The following is a 27,213-nucleotide window of genomic DNA, read 5'->3' as shown; positions in this document are numbered from 1 at the left end:
GGCTCAAGGCAGTTTTATGTACACATTTATAAGGGGAGACTCTTAAATACTACTACTGTTCTATATCTAAGGGGCTAAAGTACTTTCAAGAAAGACTATTTAATCTTCTTGTGTTTGAAAAACATAAAATGAGGTGATGACTGGCAAATGAGAGCAAGCCTGTTTAATATTAAGATTATGATGTAAATTGACAAAAGCCTAGGCATTCCAAGTCCAAGTTGCTAGGCACCTTCTTCTTGCTTCCATCTGAGTATAATGATGTATTGTCAGCCTTAGCTGAAGTACAAAAGGGTTATTAGACCTTGGAGTCCATCTGTTACCCGTGCAAAGGAAACAATTGAACTAACACTGCTCTTTTCCTTGGTCTCTTGCCACCTTAATTATAGTTCATTTGGGCTCTGTGTGTACTTGCTGCCTTGAGTAGAACATTTTCCAGGACTGTAAGAAAGCAGAGAGAAGGCTCAGGTAAGGGAACTGAAACAGAGTTTGCAGTTACAACTTGGAGGAAGGTGTTATCTGATGAGTCACTAAAGCAGTCAAACCAACAGGACATGCTACCCACAATTAATGCTGCCTCGATGCCCACTACTACTCAACAATTTTCATGAGGTTTTTTAATTCAACCTTTTTTTTTTTTAAATGTTTTGTGAGTGTGCACATTTTTGTTTCAAGACTGTTCTATCGGGAGATATTTAGTTTTGAATTTTAGGAAGGTGAGATGAATCATCTTACCTTTCAGTCTTATTTACCTATCGTTTTAGGATCAGCGGGCTTCCCTGGTGGCTCAGAGAGTAAAGAGTCTGCCTGCAAGGCGAGAGACCTGGGTTTGATCCCTGGGTCAGGAAAAGCCCCTGGAGAAGAAAGTGGCTACCCACTCCACTATTCTTGCCTGGATAATCCCAAGGACAGAGGAGCCTGGCAGGCTACAGTCCATGGGGTCACAGAGCATGGACATGACTAACTGACTTTCACTCTTAAGATCAGTAGCCAGCTCCCTGTTTTCTGCTGGGGTACACCTCGGGTAGATGTCTTCATGTACAAAGTGACATGGGTATATCATGCAACTAGGTTTGTGGCTTGAATAAGACAGACTCAGGTGATGTGCATCTCCCTGAGAGTTAGTGTAACTTTATCTTCTTTCATACAGCCAATTTGGGACTCAGGTTACTATATCACAAATAAATTGCTGCCCCAAGAATATGCCAAGTAGCTTCAAAGAGGTGACAAATACTTAAATTCTGGAACTTTAAGAGAGATTTTGCAAATCTTAACTTCTCTCTGTATAAATGCTTTCACTGTGTCCAGAGTGTCTTTTCCTTACTCTGTGCAACTAGGACTACTGAGAACCTTTGGACAATCTTTTGCTTAAGACAAATTTTTTTTTTTTTGCTGTGTTAACTGAAATGCCCCCACAGTAGCAAATATGCTTCTTTTCAGGGTCGGGGGAGGGAATCTGATTTTGGGTCTTGTGGGCACTAACGGATAAATCTTGGTTCCTTTAAGTAGGCATGTAGTTGAGAAATGAGGACAAGCTATTTGCAATGAATATAGGTAAGAATTCAGGGACTTCCCTGCTAGTCCAGTGGTTGAAAATCCACCTGCCAATGCAAGGGACACAGGTTTGATCCCTGGTCCAGGAGGATCCCACATGTGGTGAGGCACCTAAGCCTGTGAGCCGCAACTACTGAGCCAAAGCACCACAACTACTGAGGCCCGCGCACTTGAGAGTCCATGCTCCACAGCAAGAGAAGCCAGCACGAGAAGCCCATGCACTGAAACTAAAGAGTAGCCCTTACTCTCCGCAACTAGGAAAGTCGATATGCCTCAACAAAGACCCAGCGCAGCCAAAAGGAATAAATCTTTTTTTTTTTTTTTTTTTAGCGTTTCTTTTTTTTTTTTTATTTTTATTTTTTTTTCCAGTGGGTTTTGTCATACATTGATATGAATCAGCCATGGATTTACATGTATTCCCAATCCCGATCCCCCCTCCCACCTCCCTCTCCACCCGATTCCTCTGGGTCTTCCCAGTGCACCAGGCCGGAGCACTTGTCTCATGCATCCCACCTGGGCTGGTGATCTGTTTCACCATAGATAGTATACATGCTGTTCTTTTGAAATATCCCACCCTCACATTCTCCCACAAAGTTCAAAAGTCTGTTCTGTATTTCTGTGTCTCTTTTTCTGTTTTGCATATAGGGTTATCGTTATCACCTTTCTAAATTCCATATATATGTGTTAGTATGCTGTAATGTTCTTTATCTTTCTGGCTTACTTCACTCTGTATAATGGGCTCCAGCTTCATCCATCTCATTAGGACTGGTTCAAATGAATTCTTTTTAATGGCTGAGTAATATTCCATGGTGTATATGTACCACAGCTTCCTTATCCATTCATCTGCTGATGGGCATCTAGGTTGCTTCCGTGTCCTGGCTATTATAAACAGTGCTGCGATGAACATTGGGGTGCACGTGTCTCTTTCAGATCTGGTTTCCTCAGTGTGTATGCCCAGAAGTGGGATTGCTGGGTCATATGGCAGTTCTAGTTCCAGTTTTTTAAGGAATCTCCACACTGTTTTCCATAGCGGCTGTACTAGTTTGCATTGCCACCAACAGTGTAAGAGGGTTCCCTTTTCTCCACACCCTCTCCAGCATTTATTGCTTGTAGACTTTTGGATAGCAGCCATCCTGACTGGTGTGTAATGGTACCTCATTGTGGTTTTGATTTGCATTTTTCTAATAATGAGTGATGTTGAGCATCTTTTCATGTGTTTGTTAGCCATCTGTATGTCTTCTTTGGAGAAATGTCTGTTTAGTTCTTTGGCCCATTTTTTGATTGGGTCATTTATTTTTCTGGAATTGAGCTGTAGGAGTTGCTTGTATATTTTTGAGATTAATCCTTTGTCTGTTGCTTCATTTGCTATTATTTTCTCCCAATCTGAGGGCTGTCTTTTCACCTTGCTTATAGTTTCCTTTGTAGTGCAAAAACTTTTAAGTTTCATTAGGTCCCATTTGTTTAGTTTTGCTTTTATTTCCAATATTTTGGGAGGTGGGTCATAGAGGATCTTGCTGTGATTTATGTCGGAGAGTGTTTTGCCTATGTTCTCCTCTAGGAGTTTTATAGTTTCTGGTCTTACATTTAGATCTTTAATCCATTTTGAGTTTATTTTTGTGTATGGTGTTAGAAAGTGTTCTAGTTTCATTCTTTTACAAGTGGTTGACCAGTTTTCCCAGCACCACTTGTTAAAGAGGTTGTCTTTTTTCCATTGTATATCCTTGCCTCCTTTGTCAAAGATAAGGTGTCCATAGGTTCGTGGATTTATCACTGGGCTTTCTATTCTGTTCCATTGATCTATATTTCTGTCTTTGTGCCAGTACCATACTGTCTTGATGACTGTGGCTTTGTAGTAGAGTCTGAAGTCAGGCAGGTTGATTCCTCCAGTTCCATTCTTCTTTCTCAAGATTATTTTGGCTATTCGAGGTTTTTTGTATTGCCATACAAATTGTGAAATTCTTTGGTCTAGTTCTGTGAAAAATACCGTTGGTAGCTTGATAGGGATTGCATTGAATCTATAGACTGCTTTGGGTAGAATAGCCATTTTGACAATATTGATTCTTCCAATCCATGAACACGGTATGTTTCTCCATCTGTTTGTGTCCTCTTTGATTTCTTTCATCAGTGTTTTATAGTTTTCTATGTATAGGTCCTTTGTTTCTTTAGGTAGATATCTATAGGACATTTCACCCCAAAACAATCAACTTCACCTTTTTCTCAAGTGCACACGGAACCTTCTCCAGAATAGATCACATCCTGGGCCATAAATCTGGTCTTGGAAAATTCAAAAAAATTGAAATCATTCCAGTCATCTTTTCTGACCACAGTGCAGTAAGATTAGATCTCAATTACAGGAAAAAAATTGTTAAAACTTCAAACATATGGAGGCTAAATAACACGCTTCTGAATAACCAACAAATCATAGAAGAAATCAAAAAAGAAATCAAAATATGTATAGAAATGAATGAAAATGAAAACACAACAACCCAAAACCTATGGGACACTGTAAAAGCAGTGCTAAGGGGAAGGTTCATAGCATTACAGGCTTACATCAAGAAACAAGAAAAAAACCAAATAAATAACCTAACTCTACACCTAAAGCAATTAGAGAAGGAAGAAATGAAGAACCCCAGAGTTAGCAGAAGGAAAGAAATCTTAAAAATCAGGGCAGAAATAAATGCAAAAGAAACTAAAGAGACCATAGCAAAAATCAACAAAGCTAAAAGCTGGTTTTTTGAAAAAATAAACAAAATTGACAAACCATTAGCAAGACTCATTAAGAAACAAAGAGAGAAGAACCAAATTAACAAAATTAGAAATGAAAATGGAGAGATCACAACAGACAACACTGAAATACAAAGGATCATAAGAGACTACTACCAGCAGCTCTATGCCAATAAAATGGACAACTTGGATGAAATGGACAAATTCTTAGAAAAGTATAACTTTCCAAAACTGAACCAGGAAGAAATAGAAGATCTTAACAGAGCCATCACAAGCAAGGAAATCGAAACTGTCATCAAAAATCTTCCAGCAAACAAAAGCCCAGGACCAGATGGCTTCACAGCTGAATTCTACCAAAAATTTAGAGAGGAGCTAACACCTATCTTACTCAAACTCTTCCAGAAAATTGCAGATGAAGGTAAGCTTCCAAACTCATTCTATGAGGCCACCATCACCCTAATTCCAAAACCAGACAAAGATGCCACAAAAAAAGAAAACTACAGGCCAATATCACTGATGAACATAGATGCAAAAATCCTTAACAAAATTCTAGCAAACAGAATCCAACAACATATTAAAAAAATCATACACCATGACCAAGTGGGCTTTATCCCAGGAATGCAAGGATTCTTTAATATCTGCAAATCAATCAATGTAATACACCACATTAACAAATTGAAAGATAAAAACCATATGATTATCTCAATAGATGCAGAGAAAGCCTTTGACAAAATTCAACACTCATTTATGATTAAAACTCTCCAAAAAGCAGGAATAGAAGGAACATACCTCAACATAATAAAAGCTATATATGACAAACCCACAGCAAGCATCACCCTCAATGGTGAAAAATTGAAGGCATTTCCCCTGAAATCAGGAACAAGACAAGGGTGCCCACTCTCACCACTACTATTCAACATAGTGTTGGAAGTTCTGGCCACAGCAATCAGAGCAGAAAAAGAAGTAAAAGGAATCCAGATAGGAAAAGAAGAAGTAAAACTCTCACTGTTTGCAGATGACATGATCCTCTATATAGAAAACCCTAAAGACTCTACGAGAAAATTACTAGAGCTAATCAACGAATATAGTTAAGTTGCAGGATATAAAATTAACACACAGAAATCCCTTGCATTCCTATATACTAACAATGAAAAAACAGAAAGAGAAATTAAGGAAACAATACCATTCACCATTGCAACAAAAAGTATAAAAAAGGAATAAATCTTAAAAAAAAAATGCATTCTCTCTGCTCAGTGTTGGTAGGTATAACTTTCACTATTCTTATGGCTAAAATTTTTTCATTAGTAAATTTGATTTTTATAGTAAGATGCACTTTTTCCTTAACAAAATTAAGGAATTGAAACTAAAGTTAAAGTTTGTCAATATCAATATCAATTGATAATAGTATATGATAGCTTATAATAGTATATGATAGCTTATAATAGTACATGATGACTCTAGTCTGTGTTTGGTTTAGAAGAATCCTGTTTTACAACTTGTGAGAGGATGGAAATGATGCAATGGGGGTAAATTCGTACTTCCCAAAGTGTCAGATCAGAAGGAACCCCTGAGCTTCATGCACAGGTGATTTGGATCAGGGAAAGAGGGTGACAGGGAGTCTGTATTTTGATCAGCTCAGGTGATTCTGAGGATGAAACAGATTTGGAAACTGCTGGAGAGAATGTAACCTTTTTTCTCTCCTAGTTCTAAAATTCCATGACTATCCTCTATTTGTCACATTCAAAATAATAAAAATTTAGAGTCAGAAAGTATCTGAGAGCACATTTGGCCTGAACCCTTCATTGAAATAATGTATTTTTAGAATTAATTTGGAAAATGGGCATAAAAAAGAAAATCAAAATCATTAGCCCGTAAACTCACCAATTAGACATAATTATTATTTATACTTGGATAATTTTCCTTTGTTTTTCTTGAACATATATTTCTTTACAAAATAGGAGCACACTGTACATAAACATATATATGTATGTATGTATGCTTCTAACATTTCAGTTACTATATTTGGGGACATTTTCCATGTCATTAGATGCTCTTTAAGGGTACAGAGTCAATTGTTTGGTTTTAACACAATCATTTTAATGGTAATTTAGGTTATTTTCCTTTCTTCCCCTTTATTATAAATGATGCTGAAATTAACACTGATTGAACAGTGTTTGTGTATGTATCCTTATGGCTGATCCACATGGTTGTACAGCAGAAACCAACACAACATTGTAGAACAATTATCCTTCAGTTAAAAATAAATTAAAAAAAAAAGTATTCATGCATATTCTTGATTATTTCCTTAGGATAAATTCCCAGAAGAGGGAGTTCTGGAAGAAGAGCAGATGGTCAGCAGTGTGGACCCTGAACCATACAGTCTGGGTTTGGATCCAGGCTTTAGCAATTATTGGTAAGTTTGTACCACTTGGGCACCTTTTCATGTCTCAGTTTCCTGAGATGTAAATAGGGTTAATTATGGTTCTAGATCATAAGATTTTTTGAGAATTAAATGAAAAAATATACTTAAAGCACTTAGTGGATGAGACAGAGTAAGAATTAAATATTGACACTTATTCTGGCACTAAGGCAATGTACATTTGGAAAATCCTGGTTTTGGAGAGTTTTTGGCAATAAACTTAAGAAACGCCTGTTAGTTTGAGAGTTAGTGCCAATTTTCCCTCCAGAAAGGCTGTAGCATTAACGCTCTTACTAAAAATGTTTAGAGTTCGTTTTCCTGCATCCTCACCAATGCAGCCAACCTTTATTCATTTACACGTGAAGAAAAGTGAGGTGCAGCGTGATCACGTTTCTTTCCACAGGTCTCACCGTCAGACATTGGCAGATTCGAGACTTAACTACAGATCCAAAACTCCATAAAATTTTCCTTGCCACAATTCTAGATTAAAAATTTACATTTGTACATTTTAATGGCCCTTGTTTTGCAGGCTTGATTGGAGTTAAGCCTTTTTTGCCATCTAGATACAGCTTAACTGTAGGAGCAATGGACAAAAAAAGGAGTCATTATCCACTGTGCTATGTGCTAACTGACCGTAAATATTTTTGCCTCTCAGAAACAGAAATTGGCATTTATTAATATTTATGGGAAAAACTATTTGAAAATATACAAGATTCACTGAAACTTTTTGTTTTCTGAGATTGAAGTAAAAGTGGGTTTTATCAGTTGACCACTAGAGGGCACTGTGACTCTTCAAGTTGTATTGTTTGAAAAAGAAATTCTGCTCTGGAGGGTATTTTCCGTTTCAGTGAAGATTTTGCGGGCATCCAGAAAAGTATTATCAATATGAAGAGTTTGAGAGTTGCAATGGAAACAGATATAACACTGTGTATGAGCTCATCAGGAGGTTACCTTTTTTGCTTACAGGAAAATCCAAGTTTTAGGAGATTTTAAAATACAAAAATGATGTGTATCCACTGTCCTTTCAGTTTAAGACAGTGTTCTGGTTTTTAGGCTTCTCATTGTTTTTTTCCCTCTGGAATATTTTATGTTATGGTTGTAGTTGTGAGTGTTACCTGAGTCACCACATGACATAAACCAATATTTGTGAAACAGACATTTACATTTGTAGTGATTTTAAAGAATTGTTAGCCATTACACGGTTTTTTTCCCCCCACCCACAAAGTGACCTGGGCATTTACTAGATATTTAGAACTTATCTGATATAGCTTCAATGACATCCTTATTTTTATTTCTTTAGTGTGCTGCAGAAAAAGCTCTTTTTCCACACACACACACAATGGTTATTTCTCTTACCATCGGTTAAGTCTGGGATCAAGTTAACACAATTGGTTAGCAGCATCTTTTTGTCCTTCAAAATAACCTTCCTGAAGGACCAGATGCTGAAAAGTGCATCAAGTAGAAACTTTGTTAACAGTTTATAAACTACGATTTCCATTCATACAACATAAAAATCCAAGAACATTTGAAATGGTAGTTGCTGGTTTTAATCTGATAAACTTGCAAATAATTTACCATTTTTTTTTCCTTTATATGTTTGTCATCTTGTAGTATGCTGTTTATTAAAAAAAATCCACAAATCATTAAGTTTGAATTTGTTCTGACCTTATTAAGTGGACTTGGCTTAAATGAGGAATGGTCTTGTAAAGTCTTCAACAACCAGATGTTAGGTTTTTCCTTAAAAAAAAAAGAGAAAATTTCTTAATATATTATTTTTAAAATGGAAAATATTAATATTATATTCAAATTATACTTAAAAGTGAAAAGAAAGGCCCTAATACTGCTTCTATCTGGAAGGTAATCTATCACAATCATTTCAAACTGATTTCCTTAGGTTTCCTAACCAAATATCTTCCTCAACAATTTACCTGCACCATCCTCTCCACAGGCCCCTCACCTCCTCAAATCAGAGTTTATGTTGGCAAAACTATTTCTTTTCCTCCATTTCTCTCCCCTTTTCCTCCTCTCCATAATCCATGTAACAGGCTGCAGGATTCTATATCTCCAACTGTTTATGCTTAATGTTTCTAGAGTGACATTTTCTGAAAATAGTGAAAGCTTGTAATACAGCATCTTACTATATATACCTTGGGTTCAAATCATGTTTCTGTATATGGTTCATTCCTTTCATCACAACTCAGAACATTTTATATAACGGTGGCAAGTCTTCCCCCCAGGATCAGTAATATAGTTTCTTTTATGGAAAGTGAGATAAAAAATGAGAATACTTGTTTCCTGGACTAGGGTAGCATTTGAAATTGAGGGTGAAATTAGTGATCAGTTTAGCTTTTTATGGGTCCATGTGGGTGTGGGACTCACTAACTTACACATGTTCTTTTCCTACTGTGGCACTCTGCTCAAATCTATTTCTCTGGTTCTCCTTTTCTGCAGTATGGTAATCATAGCTAACACTATAGAATACCAATATATATGGATGGCTAAGCACTTCATATACATTATAGGGTTCATCCATGTCTCATCCTGCTCTCTTGTCCCAGGCAGGATTAGCAACATACCCTTGGGGAATTCAAAATGGAATGTATTTTCAGAAAATTTATCTTGTGGGCAGAGAATGAGAACTACCCTGTTGTCTGTGACTTTCAGAATAACCGTAGGATTCGCTTCATTATACTTTAAAACTAATATTTTGGGGAGGGGATTACAGAAGTAGGAAATATATGTGATGGAGTATCTTGTAGCATTAAACTATCGTTTTTTAAACCCTCTGAAATTAAGAGTTTCTCTGCATCCATTCCATTCGATCTCCGGGTCGGGAAGATCCCCTGGCGGAGGGCATGCCAACCCACTCAGTACTTTCGCCTGGAGTACTCCCACTGGCAGAGGAGCCTGAAGGGCTAAGTCCATGGAGTCGCAAAGAGTCAGACAGGACTGAAGTGACTTGGCATGCAGTCACGCATCCATTCCACCATTATGGTTCCTAAGAAGTGAAGAACTGCTGCCGTGGGCAAGGGAATAGGGATATAAAGGAAGTCTAAGTCAGGTCAAGTGCACACAAAGTCAGGCAGAGCCTGAGGAAGCGAATGGTCAGACATGCGTGTCGCGATTTACTTTGTGGTGTGGAAGGGGTGATTAAAAGCACCAAGGCCGCACTACCAGGAAAACGTATGGTCGGGATGGGAAGCAAAGAAGCACCTCATTGTGCCTTCAAGGGAATGACGGCTGCGTCCGAGAGCCTCAGACATCACGACGGAGCTGTGCAAGTTGCAGTCACAGAAGCTTCAAACGAGAGACTGAGACAACACTACAGTCGAGCCGCGGTACTACGGGCCTGCCTCAGAGGCGGAGCTTTTTGGCCTGCGGTGCGTGGCCGTGCGTGGTGTGCGCGATGGTGCGTGGCGCAGGGCAGCCTGGGAGCTGCAGAGTCAGTTCTGGGTAATCCTGAGCGGCAAGGAGACGCTGTGGTAGTTTACTCTTCTGCCTTCGTGTAGCTCCGGGCTTCCAAAAGCTGGCCGAGCCCAGCGCGTATTCAGTAGGTTTCATAGAACAGAGACTAGGCCTGGAAATGGCATGCGAGGTGCTGCCCTCAGAGAGAAGCGTTTCACGAGCTGCCATTACTCTAAAGAGGCCTTGCTTAGCCGGAAGTTATTCTGCTTAGCCGGAAGTTATTCTTCTACCCTCAAATTGTATCTTACAGCCAGAAGAAAAGGACTAACCTTAATGGACCGGTTTACTTCCCAACTCTACTGAGAGCCCGAACTTTAGCGACGCGTTATGTCAATTAAAAGGACAAGAAAGGAGCTGAATTTCCACGAAATGCGTGAGTGTGTCTTTTTTCAATCTCACAAGCACAATTTGTGGTAAGAAATACAAAGAGTGGAATGAAAAAGTTAAAAAAAACCAAACCCAACTAATTTAGGGGAAAACCCCCTCAATATTTTCTTCAAGAAAATACACAGTTGTATCACAAAATTGGCGTCATGCTGTATATACAATTTCCTGTCCCAATTTTTATGCTTTATTTTGAGAGTTTTCCCAATTCTTCAAATATTCAATGTCATTAACTTGATTGCACTCTTCACCTTTCTCCTCCCTTGTCTGAAATGTTTCTTCTGGCCTCTTCACTGCCACAATTGTCTCCTTTATACCTCTCCTGGGTGCGTCAGGCTTTCTCTTTTTCAGTCATGCTTGTGAAGCTTTTTGAATAATGTAGCCATCATTAAGTACTCAGAGACTCTGTTTTCTTGGACATGTTTTCCATTTATGATTAAATTGAATTGGAATTAGGAAGCAGTGGCTACACTGGTCTGTATTTTTATATATTGAGAGTATATTTGAAGGCTAATTAACATGAGCAGTCTTATTAGAAAAAAAAAGTCCAGAAGCTTCATATACTGTATTCCCCAGTCTTCCAACCAATCATAAATAATTGTTCTTGATAGAAAGGAGAGGGAGGGTGGCTTAGTTGGGATTAAAATAGCATGACTGGAAAATACTCATGGCTGTAGGAAAAGGTGCACCCCTGAGAATTGCTTTTTCTTCACCTATATGCAGGAGGAAGTTCCCGTTGCAAGTGGAAAGTTGTTTATTTTTATATTTTTGGAAAGATTGGGTTTGTTTTTATTTCCTGTCTTGAAGACACCTGCAGCTTTGCTCTTTTTAGCTGTGACTGGCATGTATAGCTGTGGTTGGAATCGTCTACTCTTGGGGTGATTTTTTACAGAGGTAGCTTTATTTTCTGCCTTGACCTTAATCTGTGTAAGTAAATGGGTTTAAGATGAATGAATGACTAGTCAGTTTTAGTGGTAATTATTCAGGAAGAGCTTCAGTTACTTATTTCACATTTTAAAACCTAAAAATATTAGGTTTTAGGTTTGATATGATTAGTCAGAGGCTTTCCAGGTGGTGCTAGTGGTAAAGAACCAACCTGCCAATGCAGGAGACATAAGGGACGCAGGTTTGCTCCCTGAGTCAGGAAGATCCCCTGGAGGAGGGCATGGCAACTCATTCCAGTATTCTTGCCTGGAGAATGTCATGGACGGAGGAGTCTTGGGTTCTATAGCTCATAGAGTTGCAAAGAGTTGGACAGGACTGAAGTGACTTAGCAGGCACTCACGCATGATTATTTAAATAATTGAAGATTTTATGGGGAGATTTTGAAATTACTTTTTGAAAAATGGAACAATGTTTGAAAAGGGAAACATATCCTTCACCTTACCCAGTATCAAAGTGTACCCTTCCCATAAAAAACACAGCAGAATCCAAATTTGGTCACTTCACTAAAATTAAAGGAAAACAATTTTGAATTTGAAATCTGATTATTTGCTTGGGATATATGAAGATGGAAGGATAACTTTAACGAGAAGGAAAGAGTTCATTTTAGGAACATTATTTTAAGCTTAGGTGTATTATTATTGCCTTTTTTTTTTTTAAACTTCCTGGCAAAGGTAGAGATGCTATTGTGATTTTTTTTATTATGTTCATTTAAACTACATAAAATTATTCTCAGACCTGGCCTTACATGTTACAAATTTCATTCTGGAGGTCATCTGTTAGAGGCATATTACCAGGCTTAGCTCAAGGGAAGAAAATTACTTTATAGTAATTAGGAATTTGGAGCCATGGTACACAGGCTGAGAGTACTGGATAAAAAGAACTGTAAGAGAATTAATTCAGCTTAGGCTGAGAAGACTCTTAGGATAAACTGCCTCTGGCTATGCCAATTTAAGTTTTATGTGTTAGGGAATAAGCACATGTATTTCACCTGTGCTCACTGCTAAACATGATTGCAAAGTAGATATACTGCCACATCTGTCAAATGTGAAATAGAAGTATGTTTTGTCTAGGGGCTCCTGCATACAAAGCTATGACCTTCACTTTATGGTGCTAGCTGGGTTATGAGAAGAAGCTGGAAAAAAGAAGAGGCTGTTCTATAAATGATATTGAACACAGGATTCAGTGGGAAAAAAATTCTGCAATGTGTTGTAAATACAAAGAACCATATGTAAAGAAAATGTCACAAAAATTTTCATAATGTGAGAAGGGGAATATAAAGTTAAATGGGAAAGTTAAGGTTAATAGTAACTTTGACTGTGAGGCCAGCACAGTCCCTCTCCTTCTATACCATTGCATTTCTCTCCATGCATTTTAAGAGAGGTGTTTGGATCTGAGTTACAGAATTGTTTGTTGCTCCAGAAGAACGTTGTGGTGCATCTTCGGAGATTTCCTGTCAGCTTCTCAGTAAAAAGAATTGTTCTTAAAAACTCTGCCATCTGGAACCAGGTTTCAACTAGTGCAGTTTTTCCAGGCTGACCATGCTGTAGGCAGAACCTCCATTAAACATAAGTTTGATGCAATTATGAAGAAAAGGAAATAATAATGAGGTTTATTCAGTCCTGTATAAGTTTTTCCTGAGGAAAAAATTTGCAAGTTTTTATTATTTTTTAAATTCTTTAGGGTAGCTTTAATTTTGTTCAAGTCGTTTACCTCATTAGCAGACTGAAAGTCTGTTTGCCAGACCAAGGGCTAGCCAATACACATTTTCTCCTTATTATTTATACTGTTAAGATTGAAAAAATAAGTGAGAGGAGTTGTATTTGTGAAATATATTATTTAAGATCATATAGCTACTAGAGATTAGCCATGAAAGTAGAAAATATCCTGAAGTCCTTGAAACTTCTGTTTGGTACTCAGCATTTGCATTAGCTATCCTCTCTTTCAGTTTGCTTTTACTAACACTTCTGAGTAACTTTTTCCTCCACCCAACAACCAGTTCTCCAGTTCTCTGACATCAACTAGGTTTCCTACAGTTTAATTCAGTTCTGACACTACCCAGAGTTAGCACAGACCCTATAGGTTAAGGTCTCAGTTCTGTATGACTGCACCCACTTCAGATGCCAGTAGCAAGTCCTAGGTGGCTATCTATACTTCTGAACAGCCATCTATATAGCAGGGTTCCCTGAGACTCCCTCCTAAAGTGGGATAGTTTGGTAGACTCTCTTGCAGAAATCAGGAAACCCTTTCTATCACTGGTATAGTATTAAAGGATACAACAAGGAACAGCCAAGTAGAACATGTGCACAGGGCAAAATATGGAGAGGGGTGCATGAGGTTTCCATGCCCTCTGTGGGCATATCACCTTCCCAGCACCTTGATGCATTCACCCACCCAAAAGTTCTCTGAACCCCATCATTTGGAGTTTTTAATGGAGGTTTCATTGATTGAGTAAGTCATTCACCATTGGTTATCACCAATCGCAATTGGTGATCGCAATCTCCAGTGCCTGCCACCTCCCCAGAGGTGAAGGGGAGGGCTGAAAATTCCAACCCTTTGATCATGCCTTGGTCTTTCTGGTGACCAGCTATGTAAGGACTCACCAGAAGTGGCATCATTAGGACAAAAGATGCTTCTAGTACCCAGGAAAATTTGAGACATGGTAGCTCTGTGTGAGGAACCAAAGATAAAGACCAACTATTAGAATAAATGCTCCTATGACTCCTGTTATCCAGGAAATTACAAGGGTTTTAGGAGTTCTGTTTAAGGAACTATAAGCAGAGACCAAGTATTTGTAGTTTTTAAAAAATCATATAAGTTTTGGGTGCAGTGTTATATATAGTTCAACATATATACTGTATACTCTGCCTTTTAATTATAGGAAAAATACTGTCCTTCCTGCTTCAACTGTCAATTATATTTAAGTTTCTTGTGTGTATTCTGTCAGAGCTTCTTCAGTAGGAATTATTTTCATGAAAATTCTAATAAAGGGATGAGAAAAGAGACTTCCTCATATTTTATAGGTTATATTGTCTTTTCCCCCTATATAATCTCAGTACATACTGTTATGTGAAGGATATGATTATGTTCACAAAAGTCTTGTGATTTGAGATAGTATCATAAATTACAAACAAATTTCCTTTGCCACATGTGGCAAGTGGTAAATATCTTCTCAGAATGCTTTTTTGTCTACTTCTCTGCTTGGTCTGAAAAATGTTGGTATTTCTTGTTCTGTGTTTGCCCTTCGTCTGTCTTTTGTAGTATAGGGGTTGCTTGATTGAAATCAGTCATGCATGGATTTAAAGAATACTTGTACACTAACAGCTCCCAGATCTATATTTGTAATATAGGGCTGCATTATAAATATCTGATACATACAATAGAAATCTTCCAGTTCTCCCATAGACATTTCAAGCATTCATTTATTCACTAACTCAGTGCATTTTTACTGAGGTCCTACTTTATGTTAGGGGCTTCCCTGGTGGCTCAGAGGTTAAAGCATCTGCCCGCAATGCGGGAGACCTGGGTTCAATCTCTGGGTCAGCAAGATCCCCTGGGGAAGGAAATGGCAACCCACTCCAGTATTCTTGCCCATGGACGGAGGAGCCTGGTAGGCTACAGTCCACGGGGTCGCAAAGAGTCGGACACAACTGAGTGACTTCACTTACTTACTTACTTTATGTTAGACACTTAACATGTCCAAAATTTGTCATTTATATTTTCTCTCCATAAGTAAATTCTCATCTCCACTTAACAAATATATAAACCTGGGGACTAATTTTCCATTCATTCCTTTGATGATGATGATAAAAACAACCAATTTAATACTATGATAGGCATTTAAGATATTTCAGTAACTCACTGAATTCTCACAACCATTCTCTGTGAGTTAGGAATGATTATTATTTTTATTTTCACGTCAAGGGGAAATTTGATTGGAAAATTATGTAAATTATTTAAGGTTGTACAGCTAGTAGGTGACAGGACTAGGTCTGAACTAAAGTCATATATAGTAACAAAATTCATCTGATTCTCCGCTGTTAACATCACTGACGTAAAGCTAGTTCTTTTCCATTCTCACTGCTTCAAAGTGTAGTTCAACGCATCATCACTTGGCCTGGACTACTTTAGTTTTCTTTTATCTTGGTTCATATTTGTTCATTTCATCTTCAATACTGATAGATAAATATCTCTAAGATCTGATTATGTTGCTTGTCAGTTAAAAGCACTTCTGTGGCTTCTCTAGCTATATGATACGGTACAATTTTTCAGTGTGGTCCTCAATGAGCTTGCATCTTGCTCTCTCATGTCATCTCTTACCATACTGTTCCTTGCATTCTATGCTTTAGTCATATGGGATTACTTGAAGATCTTGTAAAGTATCATACTTCTTTGCTTTTTATTTAGTCTCTTTATTTGGAATGCCAGTTTTCCCTGGCCCATGTCCTCCATTTAAGACTCATTTCATTTATGAAACTGTTTCTTGGTCTCTTGGTATACTTGATCCTTTGTATACTTCTAGTATTTCAAGTATAAAAGTTTATTTACTTAATTGTTTACATGTTGGTCCTCTCCTTTAGAGTCTGAATTCCTTGAGGCAGAAAACCATTTTCAGGTAATTGTATTTAGGACAGTATCTGGCATACCACAAATGATGGCTGAAAATCCCTTATGTATAGCCGAGGTAAACTGCAGAATTTGTAGTAGTTTACTAAGGGTCACAAATAACTATGGGTTATTTTATTATTTATAATTTCAACATTAAGGAGATGTGAGAAGATCACGACTGGCCTAGAATTAGTCTTTGTTGACTAGGTAATGGTATTTGAATAGCATATCCCCATCCCTCATTTCAGAAAATATAAACTTCATTTTTATACTTGGTTCTCACTTGTCTCTAACCATGCATCTTCTTTACCTCCATTCATACATATCATTTCATTTGTGATTCCCCAATAAGAATACTTTCCTCCACTTCCTCCACTCTTTTTTTTTTCTTTTTATAGTTCAGATGTATAGATGGGAATATCAGGATTCTGTGACATTGTGGGTCTTAAAAAATGCAAAAATGAATATATTTTTAAAGAAGCAACCTAACATATACTAACTGCTGAAATAAAGCAAAACAAAAACACCAACAGATACAGATTGATTTGTTTTGATGTGTCTCTGAACATTCCATCAGTTCTAATGACAGTTATTTAAGGGGCCAGTTTCATTCTTGGTATTATTTTAGGAATGCACATTAATTATAAATTAGTAGATTTTCTTCAATGAACTGTTATTTAATAATACAAAGGCACTCTTTTCTGCATGGCAGTAGAGAAATTTCAAGCTAGAATTAGGAGAAATTTCAAAAATTTTAAACATGGGTACCAATTCTTATCTTTTATATGAATGGAACACTCCAGTAAGATATGCTTTTTCACAGATTATGAACTATATGTATTAGCATGCTCCCATTTTTGGTAAACATTTAAAGAGTGTATATCTGCATGAAAAAAATAAATGAAATGCTCATGTGGCTCATTACTGGTGTCTCTTACCTCTAAGGCACTAGGTGCCAATCAGTAATAGGCCTCCTTGTCATCACCATGATAATCAAGATGCCCTGATGCATAATAAAACGTTCTCTAGGGGTTGGAGGAAAACCACTGAAAGCTACTGGTCAGAGCTAAGCATGGCATTCCTGCCCTCAGCTTCCCAGACTTTTGCATAGTTAATGGTGGCCTTGGGATCCCCTTAGGGTCACAGTATGCTTCAGTGCACTTTATTTCCTATATGATCTATTATATGTTATATATATATATATATATATATATATATATTTATTATTTGTGTGATAAAAATAATAAAGGGAAAAGTCAGGTATACTTTAAAAAAGATCCTCTAACACATATTCTAACACATCCTGTAACACATTATTTTAACATGGTAGTATCCTTCTGAGAAGACTATTTTAAAGCAGGACTCAGCACTTCAAGACTTCCCCCAAATATATTCAATTTTTCAGTGCATTAGTAAAAAATAGAAATTTTTCTGAACATTGTATGGAGAGAGAACAATGTACATTACATACTGTATGCAAAACTTAATATATAACTCCTTGTTAATTTTCCAGAATTCTTTTTCTGGTGCAACCCATATCACATTTCTTCTCTACTCTCCAACTTCGTCCCAACAGCTTCTCAGCTATACTGAGTCTTAGCTGCTTCTTTCTCATAGATTTTTCTCTCCAACCTTTTCTGAGAGGATTATAATGATAGTTTTTAAAAATTTTCTGTATTTTACCTTTTCTCTCAACAATCTAATCAGCCAACAAAGGACTCCCTTATTCTTAGAAATCAGGAGCATTGCGAATAATAAAGGCATTTTCCCTTTCATATACAATTGGATTCATCAGATATTTCACTTGAATTCTGTATACCTCTAACTAAAGTGATTCCTTTAATCAAATTTGTTTTGCTAGTAGTAGAGCATGTAAAAGCAGTTAGATTTAATTTAGATATATAGTGACACTATTTGTCCTGGTTATCTAGTCAAGCTTTCTTTTATATTTTAGTTTACTTAGAAATCTGGCCCAGTCAGAAACTAAAATAAAAAAATTAGGAAAGATGAAACAAATAGCAAAATGTTTATAACTGTTGAAGCTGGATGGTGGGTACATGGAAATTCATTACACTATTCTTTTTACTTTGTGTGTGTTTGAAATTTTGCATAATGAAAAAGAAAAATAATTGTGAACACCAGAAGGCTCAGATAAGATGTTGCAAATACTGTCAGTTCTACCCAATATTCACCTCACTCTCCTCACTCCTCTTCTTCCTCACATTTTCTGCTAACAGAACACAGATTTTGTAGTTGTAATGTGTCAACTCCAGTGCAGGAGCAGTGACACTACTACCATTTTCTTATGTAGAGCTTGCCCTAAAAGGCATGTGTGGATTGAGTGCTGGTTCTCAAAAAAGAATTACCTGGTGTGAATCCTTACTTCTCGCTTACTGTCTGGGCAACATTGACTATTTCCCAACCTTTCTGAGTTTTAATTTCCTCATCTGTGAAAGGATCATAATAACTTTACTACTTACCTCTTGGGTTATCCAGGGGATCAAATGAGATTTACATATGTACAGCTAGTTTGCGTGTGGAAGACTGTTATTCTTTGTAGGCACCATGGTATTCTTTGTAGTGTCTGATATTTTTCATTGTGTTTTCAGTCTTATGTTTCTGCTTGGCTTCCTGCTTGAATACACTTGGGGTGCAAAAAAGTTTATGATATTATAATGGTAATTTGCATAACATGATGTAATATAACTATTTAGAGGTAGAAACACTACAGATAGATGAATGTTTTAAGCCTCCTCCCCACTTAAAAAATACATGCCAATAGACTAGGACACAAAAACTGTCTTACCAGTTTGTTCTTCCTGGAGTCACCCAAACTCTTCATAGAACTGATTGGTGTTCGTAGTTCCCACACAGCTGCGGTTGAACCTGTAGTTACCTCCAGAGAACTGTCTTGGCTCCAGTCTGCTGGATAACTGCCTGTTTGGACAACTTTGCCTTGGATAATTTCCCTTTGTCTAACCATGGGACTCATAAATCCATGTATGGGGGACAGATTTCAGAAAATAATATTTGGCCATAGATGGTTGCAATTTCAAGACCTTTTCAAAGGGTGATAATGAGAGATTTTTACTGGACAATATAAGTTTTCAAACTTTGAAGATATATATCCTGGGATCCAGATCATTTATTCATCAATATAGAATATGCATTGCTTATCCATCAGCCTATTCTAAGATGTTAAGGTCATGAATAAGAATGTTCCACAGCCCATAAAATACCTTTCCTGGAGTATAACTTAACTGGGAGGGAATATTATTAAATATGTAGGAGTTCTACTTGGTTGTCAACTGAGATATAAAATGAGAAAGAAAAATCCATATCCTACACAGTGTGTTTTCCTTACAATATTAAATGTTTAGAAAGGAATATGCCAACAAGGATTTTTTGCTTTTTTTTCTCTCTCTTCTTCATCCCTGAATTTTATTTTTTGTTTCAATCATTGAGATCTGACTGAATCACCTGAGTGGTTATCTCTTCTGTAAAATATGTGAGATACATTTATGGCTTCCCAAACAGTTACTATGCTTGAGTGTAGGTCCAGAGCCTTTACAAAGGAGGACATAGTTGTATACTATTCCAAGGGAAAAAGAAACAATGTCAAGAGTCATCAGAGAGATTTAGAGATGATTTCTGAAGGATTTCCAGATGTCAGCAAATTTGTTTTACCCTGGATAATGGTAGAATTCATCTTAGCCAAAATGCAACTGGTCAATCTGTTACTTCCTGTATGGAAAGCAAATGTTCAAGTAAATTATATAATTGTACATTACAACTTTGCTTCTGCTGTTATAAATTCAGTTATATCCCAGACTGAGGCTATTACATGACTGAGCCAAGTTTAATGTTGCTCAGCCAGTCTGTCTTGTAGTTACAGCCAACGAAAAAGTGAGCTCTCTCGTGTGTTTTTCTTATCTGGCTTATTGGAAACAGGAATTTTGTTTTGACTCGCTAGTGGATGTCACTTTATCCTGATTTGGAGAATCAATCAGGAAGACTTTCTAGAGCAGGCTATTATGAAATCAAGAGTCTAATAGGAAAGTGTAACTGTTCCTTTGCATTAATTTTTATTTTCTTCTGAATGAAATTCTTGGGCTTCCCAGGTGCCTTGGTGGTAAAGAATCTGCCTGCCAATGCAGGAGATGTGAGTTCAATCCCTTGATCGGGAAGATTCCTTTGAAAAGGGAATGGCAGCCCACTCCAGTGTTCTTGTGGGGAAAGCCCATGGACAGAGGAGCCTGGTGAGCTGCAGTCCATGGGGTTGTAAAAGAGTTGGACAAGACTTAGAGACTAAGTCTCAACAACAAATGAGATTCTTAGTATTAAAATTTGTAGAGAATATGTAAAACTAAAAATTATTACATGGACCTTTTAATTTTATCACAGTAGTATTGTACCATGAGAGAGCTGAACTCATGGTCTCATTGGGCTGGTGCTTGTGAAACGGTGTAGAATGTTCCCTATCTTATCATGTTGGCAAAGGAAATTACACCAGTGCCTTGATTGTCAGAATGATACAGCACCTCTGAGGAAAGGGATTGCTGCATATTAAAGATAGGTTGGAGTGAGCTATGCCAAATGTTGAGTGAGATTTATTGAATACAAACAGTGCAAGATTTCTGTGCATTTTGGTTATGAGAAAACAAAACAAAAATACAGATAGAAAAATAATAATCATTTCTTGCGTCCATCCATGAAGCAAACGGATAAAGTCTAAAAGGAGTGGAAAATTCCTAAAAACGAAATAGAATTTACTGTCAGGGAAATGTTAATCTAACTGAGGCAGGTAGGTAATATTATTCATGCTTTACAGTAAACAGTAGCTGAGACATGATACTTATGATCTATCTGGCTGTTTACCAGTGGTTTTGTTTCCTTTTACTTGGCTTGTGAGAATGTGTTATGAATGTACAATTATATTTATCTTCTCTAAAATTTCAGTGTTTAAAGCATTGCCTTCTAAGATTAAAATGATACCTTTTAAATGTGGGCCATGATGTTAAAATATTAACCTTAAGATTTATTTTTCATTGTATGAGTGATGTCTAAAATAGTTCAGTTTTTTGTGATTTATTTTTTTCATGATATATATTGACCCTTGTTTGGAATTGTCAAATTTTGTTCCTTGTAGCACATTCACAAAGAAAACTTTTTAAAATAGTGTGCCAACCTTTATGTAAGCCTCATGTAAAAGAAGAAAAATCTTAGTTTTTTTTTTAACTGAAAAATGTATTACCTTTCTACAGATGTCAGCATTGAGCTGTGCAGATCGCGTCATAAGCACTTGTACTGTGCTTAGTTGCTGGGTCATGTCTGACTCTTGTGTGACCCCATGGACTATAGCCCACCAGGCTCTTCTGTCCATGGGGATTCTCCAGGCAAGAATACTGGAGTGGGTTGCCATGCCCTCCTCCAGGGGATCTTCCCAACCCAGGGATTGAATCCAGGTCTCTTGCATTGTAGACGGATTCTTCACTGTCTGAGCCACTAGGGAAGCCCAGTAAATACTTGAGGAACCCTGAAAATGGTTACTTTTTGCTATTATTAGTCAATAATTGTCTTATATCTTGTGTTGTTTATAGTTAGGATCATGGAGTCTTGGGTAGAGAAATAAAGAGAAAAACAACAAAGGATCAATTTAAAAGCACAGCTGTAGCAATGAATAAGGGTAACTTTGTACTAATTAAAAATTTAATTAATAGTGAGTTATGAAAGTTGCAAAGTAAAGCTACTGTAGAATTTTCAATTAGGCATGTGTATACATCTTATAGCAAGGTCTGATGCTGTAAAGAGCAATATTGCATAGGAACCTGGAATGTTATGTCCATGAATCAAGGCAAATTGGCCGAAAAATTGATGCTTTTGAACTGTGGTGTTGGAGAAGACTCTTGAGAGTCCCTTGGACTGCAAGGAGATCCAACCAGTCCACCCTAAAGGAGATCAGTCCTGGTGTTCATTGGAAGGACTGATGCTGAAGCTGAAACTCCAGTACTTTGGCCACCTCATGCAAAGAGTTGACTCACTGGAAAAGACCCTGATGCTGGGAGGAATTGGGGGCAGGAGGAGAAGGGGACGACAGAGGATGAGTTGGCTGGATGGCATCACCGACTTGATGGGCATGAGTTTGAGTAAACTCCAGGAGTTTGTGATGGACAGGGAGGCCTGGCATGCTGCGATTCATGGGGTCACAAAGAGTAGGACACGACTGAGCAACTGAACTGATACATCTTTTATTTTTGTAACCACTACTGGCCATAATTCATTAAGATACATTATAAATAAACCTCCAGTGTATAATTGACATACAAATTATCATTTTGTAAGTAATTTTTTACAGGTTGGCAGTGTAATGTGTTAATTTAGTGTACTGTTAAGTTACTACAGTGTGATAGAAAATTGTAGTATTTTAGATTGCAGTCTAATAGACTTTTGGACTATTAATTCCTCAGGAAGTAAATAGATAGGGATCCATTAAAAGTCATTTAATATTACTTAAGGACGTTTTGACATCATGTTTTAAATTGAGAACCTAGAACTAGGATTGTTAAATGCTAATCAGTGTGGAAAACCAGATGTGTTCTTGAATGCTTCTTTTTTATTCATCAAAAACCAGCCTTCTGAAAACTGACAATGTCCCTTAGTCAAACTGTATAGGAAATAGTTTTGGTATCTTTGAAAACTGTTGCTTTCATTTCTCTGATCTTCACAGTTCATAGAAATATATATATTTCCAGATTGACTGCTTTGAAGAAGGTAGGCAAATGTGAGTTATATATATTTTTAAACAATAAAGTCAGTAATAAATAAGTTGGTTTTACTCTTCTAACTAGGAAGACTGAGAAACTTCTGCTGAAAGGAAGTTAAACTTCTTTTTTATTTTTTCTAACCAAGAAGCAAAGAAGAAAATTTTTTTTCCAAGAGTTTCTTTCACCTTCGTCAATGTTACATGGTAGTTTGGTGCTTTTTTTTCTTTGAAAGTAGGTGCTGCTTCTAGTTTATGATGCAACAACAAAAGCATTCAAAAATCTCCTACCACTGGTAATGGTACTTTTGAGGAAATAAGAGATTGTTTTTTTGCTAGTAGATGGTAGGAGGTAAGATGACCTCAAATAATGGTGCTACTTAAAGGGGACATATTCTCTTCAAATTGAAGGGATTTTTCTTAGATTTGAAGGATGAAAAGAGTAAACATTAAAAAAAAGAAGTTAATTCATTTCATCATTTTATGAATTAAACATTAGTTGAAGCATTTTCCCTCTTAAACATTATAGAGGACAAATCACACATGATTAGGACAAACATAAGACTGTTAAGGGCATAAATTAGAATTTCCAGAAGCTCTGGCTGATTAATGAATGCAGGATTTCTTTTGAAGACCTTCTGGTAACCTCAGCTGTAATGTTTGCTTCCAGAAGGCTCAAGTTAGGGAAGGAGTCCACATGGTCCCTTTAGGTCATAGCCGGCATTTAAAACTGATTTTCAACTTGGGGCTCACACTTTTATTCCAACCCTGAACCTTTTGGCATCAGAGCTCATATTCTTATGGCCAATTTGGATTTTTAAGAAAAGAAGCTAGCTTAAAAAAATCTCTTGGACAGCAAATAACTTTTAAGAAACAACATTTTAATGATTTAAATGGAAGCAAACCAGAAGAAGCTGGATTAAATTTCTCTTTAAGTATATGTGTTTAGTGATTAAGAGGAAAAAGTGGCTGAAAAAATGCTGTCTGTTATTTTCCTTCAAAACCCCAAATAGTTGAACAGTAGAGTAGCTCAAAAGATTTGAATTGGGATATCTTTGTGGAAAATATTTCTGGCAATTAAAGTACTGTTAATAAAAGAATGAGAGATAATAAACTCTTTAACAGTGAATTTTGAATCTCTGTGTTTTCTAAAGATTCATCTTAGTGATAAAATTATTTTATTGAAGATTCTTCAGAGAAAGGCTGATCTGACTTAAGAATAGAGAGAAAAGAAAATATTTGGGGAAAATCGTTGTGAATTAGGGTTTTCCTGGATGGCACTTGCTGTTTATGTTTCCAAAAGCTTTTTAAAGCCAAGCTATTTCTAAGTGTCTGTATTTTCTTAGCCACCGTAGACTTTGCCTATGAATGGGAGAGGTTGAGAAGACTTCTTTCGAAGAGAAAAAGTTTTCGAAAATGTGGACTTGATTTAGATGGTGAAAAGTATTGTTAAAGAAAGACGGGGAAAGAAATCTAGATTAATAGAAACTTTGTTCGTAGAGAGGCAGAAGTTTGGATTTGAGGAGGGTCAGTAAATACTGTTCCTGTTTTAATGTTTTGCGTGAACTGAGAAATGAAATAGAGGTGATGGGAGATCAAAATACCATCTTTATGTTTCATACAGTTAATGTTGAAAATTGTAGTTTAACTGTAGGGGCAGTGGGCTTCCTCTAAAGAGAGCCAGGCAGCTTTCCCCACCGAGTCCCAAACGGCACAGGATTGGGCAGGCACTGCCTGGCAGGGTCAGAGCTGCCCCATGCAACCTTCAGTGTGGGGAAGGAGCAGTGTTTTCTTTTCTGCAGTCATCTTGTTTCCAAGGGAAAGGGAAGAGGAAATGAGTTGAACATGCCATTTTCTTTTTCTTAACATTTTCAATCAGTAAGTCTGTGTGCCTCCCTTGGTGAAGAGGGAGTAAAGTTTTGGCAAAAGCCCAAGAATGTTATTTTCATGGGGTTCCCTTCACATTGGAAGGAAACATCAAGAGCAGGAGAGAAGTGATTTTTGAGATTTTTGTTTTTAACCCAGAGGTTCTAAAGCAGGATTGTTATCTTCCCCTAGGGAAGTTTTTTTGTTGTAACAATGATCACAAAATACTAAGGGTGTATACTAGGTGGGTGTGGGGGAGGGGGTCAAGGATGCAAGATAACCCTGCATTGCGCAGAACATCACAATAACGCTCCCTAGAGACTCCCTGAAGTGATCCTCTGTGGGGTGAGGGTGAGAACAGCACTCTGTCAAGAGTATTCTTGCTACATTTTCCTGAGCGGCCCCTTCATTGCAACTCATTTCTTCTTTGTGGATCCTCTTTGAGCAGCTGATGGCAATATAGATTTTTCTCCTAGCAGGCCCTGAAATGGGTCAGAACCACACATTGTTTAAATAGATTTGAAAGCTTCCTTGTACACAGGTGTAAATATCACCCTAGTCTAGTTCCTATAAAAAATGATCTGCGGTGTTGTCCAACATAGTTTAGAAACTGTAAAATGAAATCATGTTGTAAAATAAAGTGGAACTATGTTAAGATGTTCCTAGAACAGAATGTCAAAAACTATGCTTAAATTTGAAGATAAGCACCCTCCCATTATAAATATTTTGGGGAGAAAATGGATGTTCAGAGATTCACCCTCTGTAAAGAATAAGAGGAATTAAGATAAAATATCAAAAAGATTTTTGCACTTGTGAATTATAGTTAAATAAATTGAAGTTTTGTATTTACGTTAAATTCTCATGCTAAGTCTCAACCAGAAGGTGCTTGATGTAGAATTTTTTTTGTGTGTGTGGGTGTGGCTTATACTGTTTCTCACTGGAATTGGTGAAGTTTCTTCAAAGTCTCAGGAGTTTTATTGATTGAGTCAAATTTCTGATAAACCTTATTTTTAAGGAATATTCTAAAGGACCAATAGGCCATCTAACATTATGACAGCACTCAGGTAGGTCCCAAGTACTGAGAACAGCTGTCCCAGGAGAAGTTATGTTCCTTAAAATCTTATATTTAGCGGTTTCTGAAGGTCCATCCTAGAAACTCAGTGGCATCTTTATCAGCCAAGGACCCTGTAGGGAATAGATAGCACACTTCTAGTTGGGATAATCTGAGGGGAATTTAATAAGATTGTGGGTGGTCAGAATCCACAGGGAATACTGTACATCCTGTGGCTACTTATTAGGAGGCTGTTAGCACTCCTAAGCCTGAAGAGGGAGGGGAGAGAGTCATTGGGACCCTGAAAGTGAAAGGATTGTGGGAGAGGACATCCCAGTAGTGGCAGAGAGTGAGCTTGGGGAGTATATTTGCCAACCTTACTGTCTTCTCTTCCTCCAGTCTGCAGCTGTTGGCATCCACGTGACTGAACCAGTCAGAAGCCAGAGGGTACAGGAGCCCTTCAGTGGAAGCACAAACTGAAGATATCTGGCATAGTAACTGCAAAATGAAGGGAAAAAGAAAATCTTGTTTCACTTTCACCTGGATGCCAGTGGAGCCAGACATCCAGTATCTGTGACCAGTGAATTTAAACTTGATTGGGAGAAACCCCTTAAGAACAGAATAATTTTGACAACATGGATTTACTATATCTGGAGAAAAAAAAAAAACCTATGCATACTTTCTCACCTTCAGAAAGTGGCTGTAGAGACTTTGTTTTCTTGCTCATTTTAAAAATTGCAGTGCTGGCAGCCCTGACCACCAAGTCTCGCCTGAGATAGTTTTCCCCCCAACTCATCAAAACCCCATAATGTACTGTCAGAACCTCTGAAATTCCATGTCCCCTTTGAGCTCCATGTTCTGACATCTTCTGTAGGCTCTGTTGAATGACAGAGCTTCCATGGTGCCTAAAGGAGGCATTTTCAGTTTGGTGCCAGTCTTGTGTTTAGGGCTGTGAAATCTGACTGTTAGGGGTGGTCTGCTGGTCAGGTTCATGTTGGTGTTGGTTACATACCTAGTTTAGATATTTGCTTTTATAGTAACAGCTAGACCTTCACTAGTGGTCTATAATAGAACTCTTGTGGTTAAAAGCAGCATATACTGTTTCATATCCTAATTTTTCAGTTTTTATCCCACTCCAGCATATTCAAACTATGCCTGTGTAGTTTGGGATCAAACTGAGATGCTTAGATTCTCAGAGTCCCTGCCACTGGTGTGTAACCTGTCTGTTCAGAGTCACTTAACCACATGGTGCTGGTTTGATGAACAGCTAGCCACTAAGTATGGACAAGATTCCATGTACTGAAGTGGGAATCCATGTAGCAGCTCCTGAGGCCTCAGCTGATCTGCTTCTGTAACAGCAGTCACAGTGCTTAAAAACTAACTCTGTAACTGATAGAAACAAAGACGCTCAAGTTGGTAGCCTGAAATGTATGCTGCTATATG

The 27,213-nt window shown here is 37.4% G+C and overlaps 2 long non-coding RNA genes across 2 annotated transcripts; one reads left to right on the top strand and one right to left on the bottom strand.

The window, feature by feature from the left end:
* Window positions 1–145: 145 nt before the first annotated feature.
* On the bottom strand, window positions 146–10,032 carry LOC122694090. Its single transcript, XR_006341108.1, has 3 exons — window positions 9,908–10,032; window positions 8,360–8,431; window positions 146–438 (listed from the first exon to the last, which is right to left on the bottom strand). It is a non-coding gene; the product is annotated as an uncharacterized LOC122694090 (long non-coding RNA).
* LOC122694092 lies at window positions 6,583–26,896 on the top strand. Its single transcript, XR_006341109.1, has 3 exons — window positions 6,583–6,688; window positions 10,410–10,532; window positions 26,170–26,896. It is a non-coding gene; the product is annotated as an uncharacterized LOC122694092 (long non-coding RNA).
* Window positions 26,897–27,213: the final 317 nt, after the last annotated feature.

This window comes from Cervus elaphus, chromosome 5 (assembly GCF_910594005.1).
Source record: "Cervus elaphus chromosome 5, mCerEla1.1, whole genome shotgun sequence".
NCBI classification, from domain to species: domain Eukaryota; kingdom Metazoa; phylum Chordata; class Mammalia; order Artiodactyla; family Cervidae; genus Cervus; species Cervus elaphus.
The sequence above is the reverse complement of the archived record's forward strand: the minus strand, read 5'-3'. Positions and strand labels throughout refer to the sequence as shown.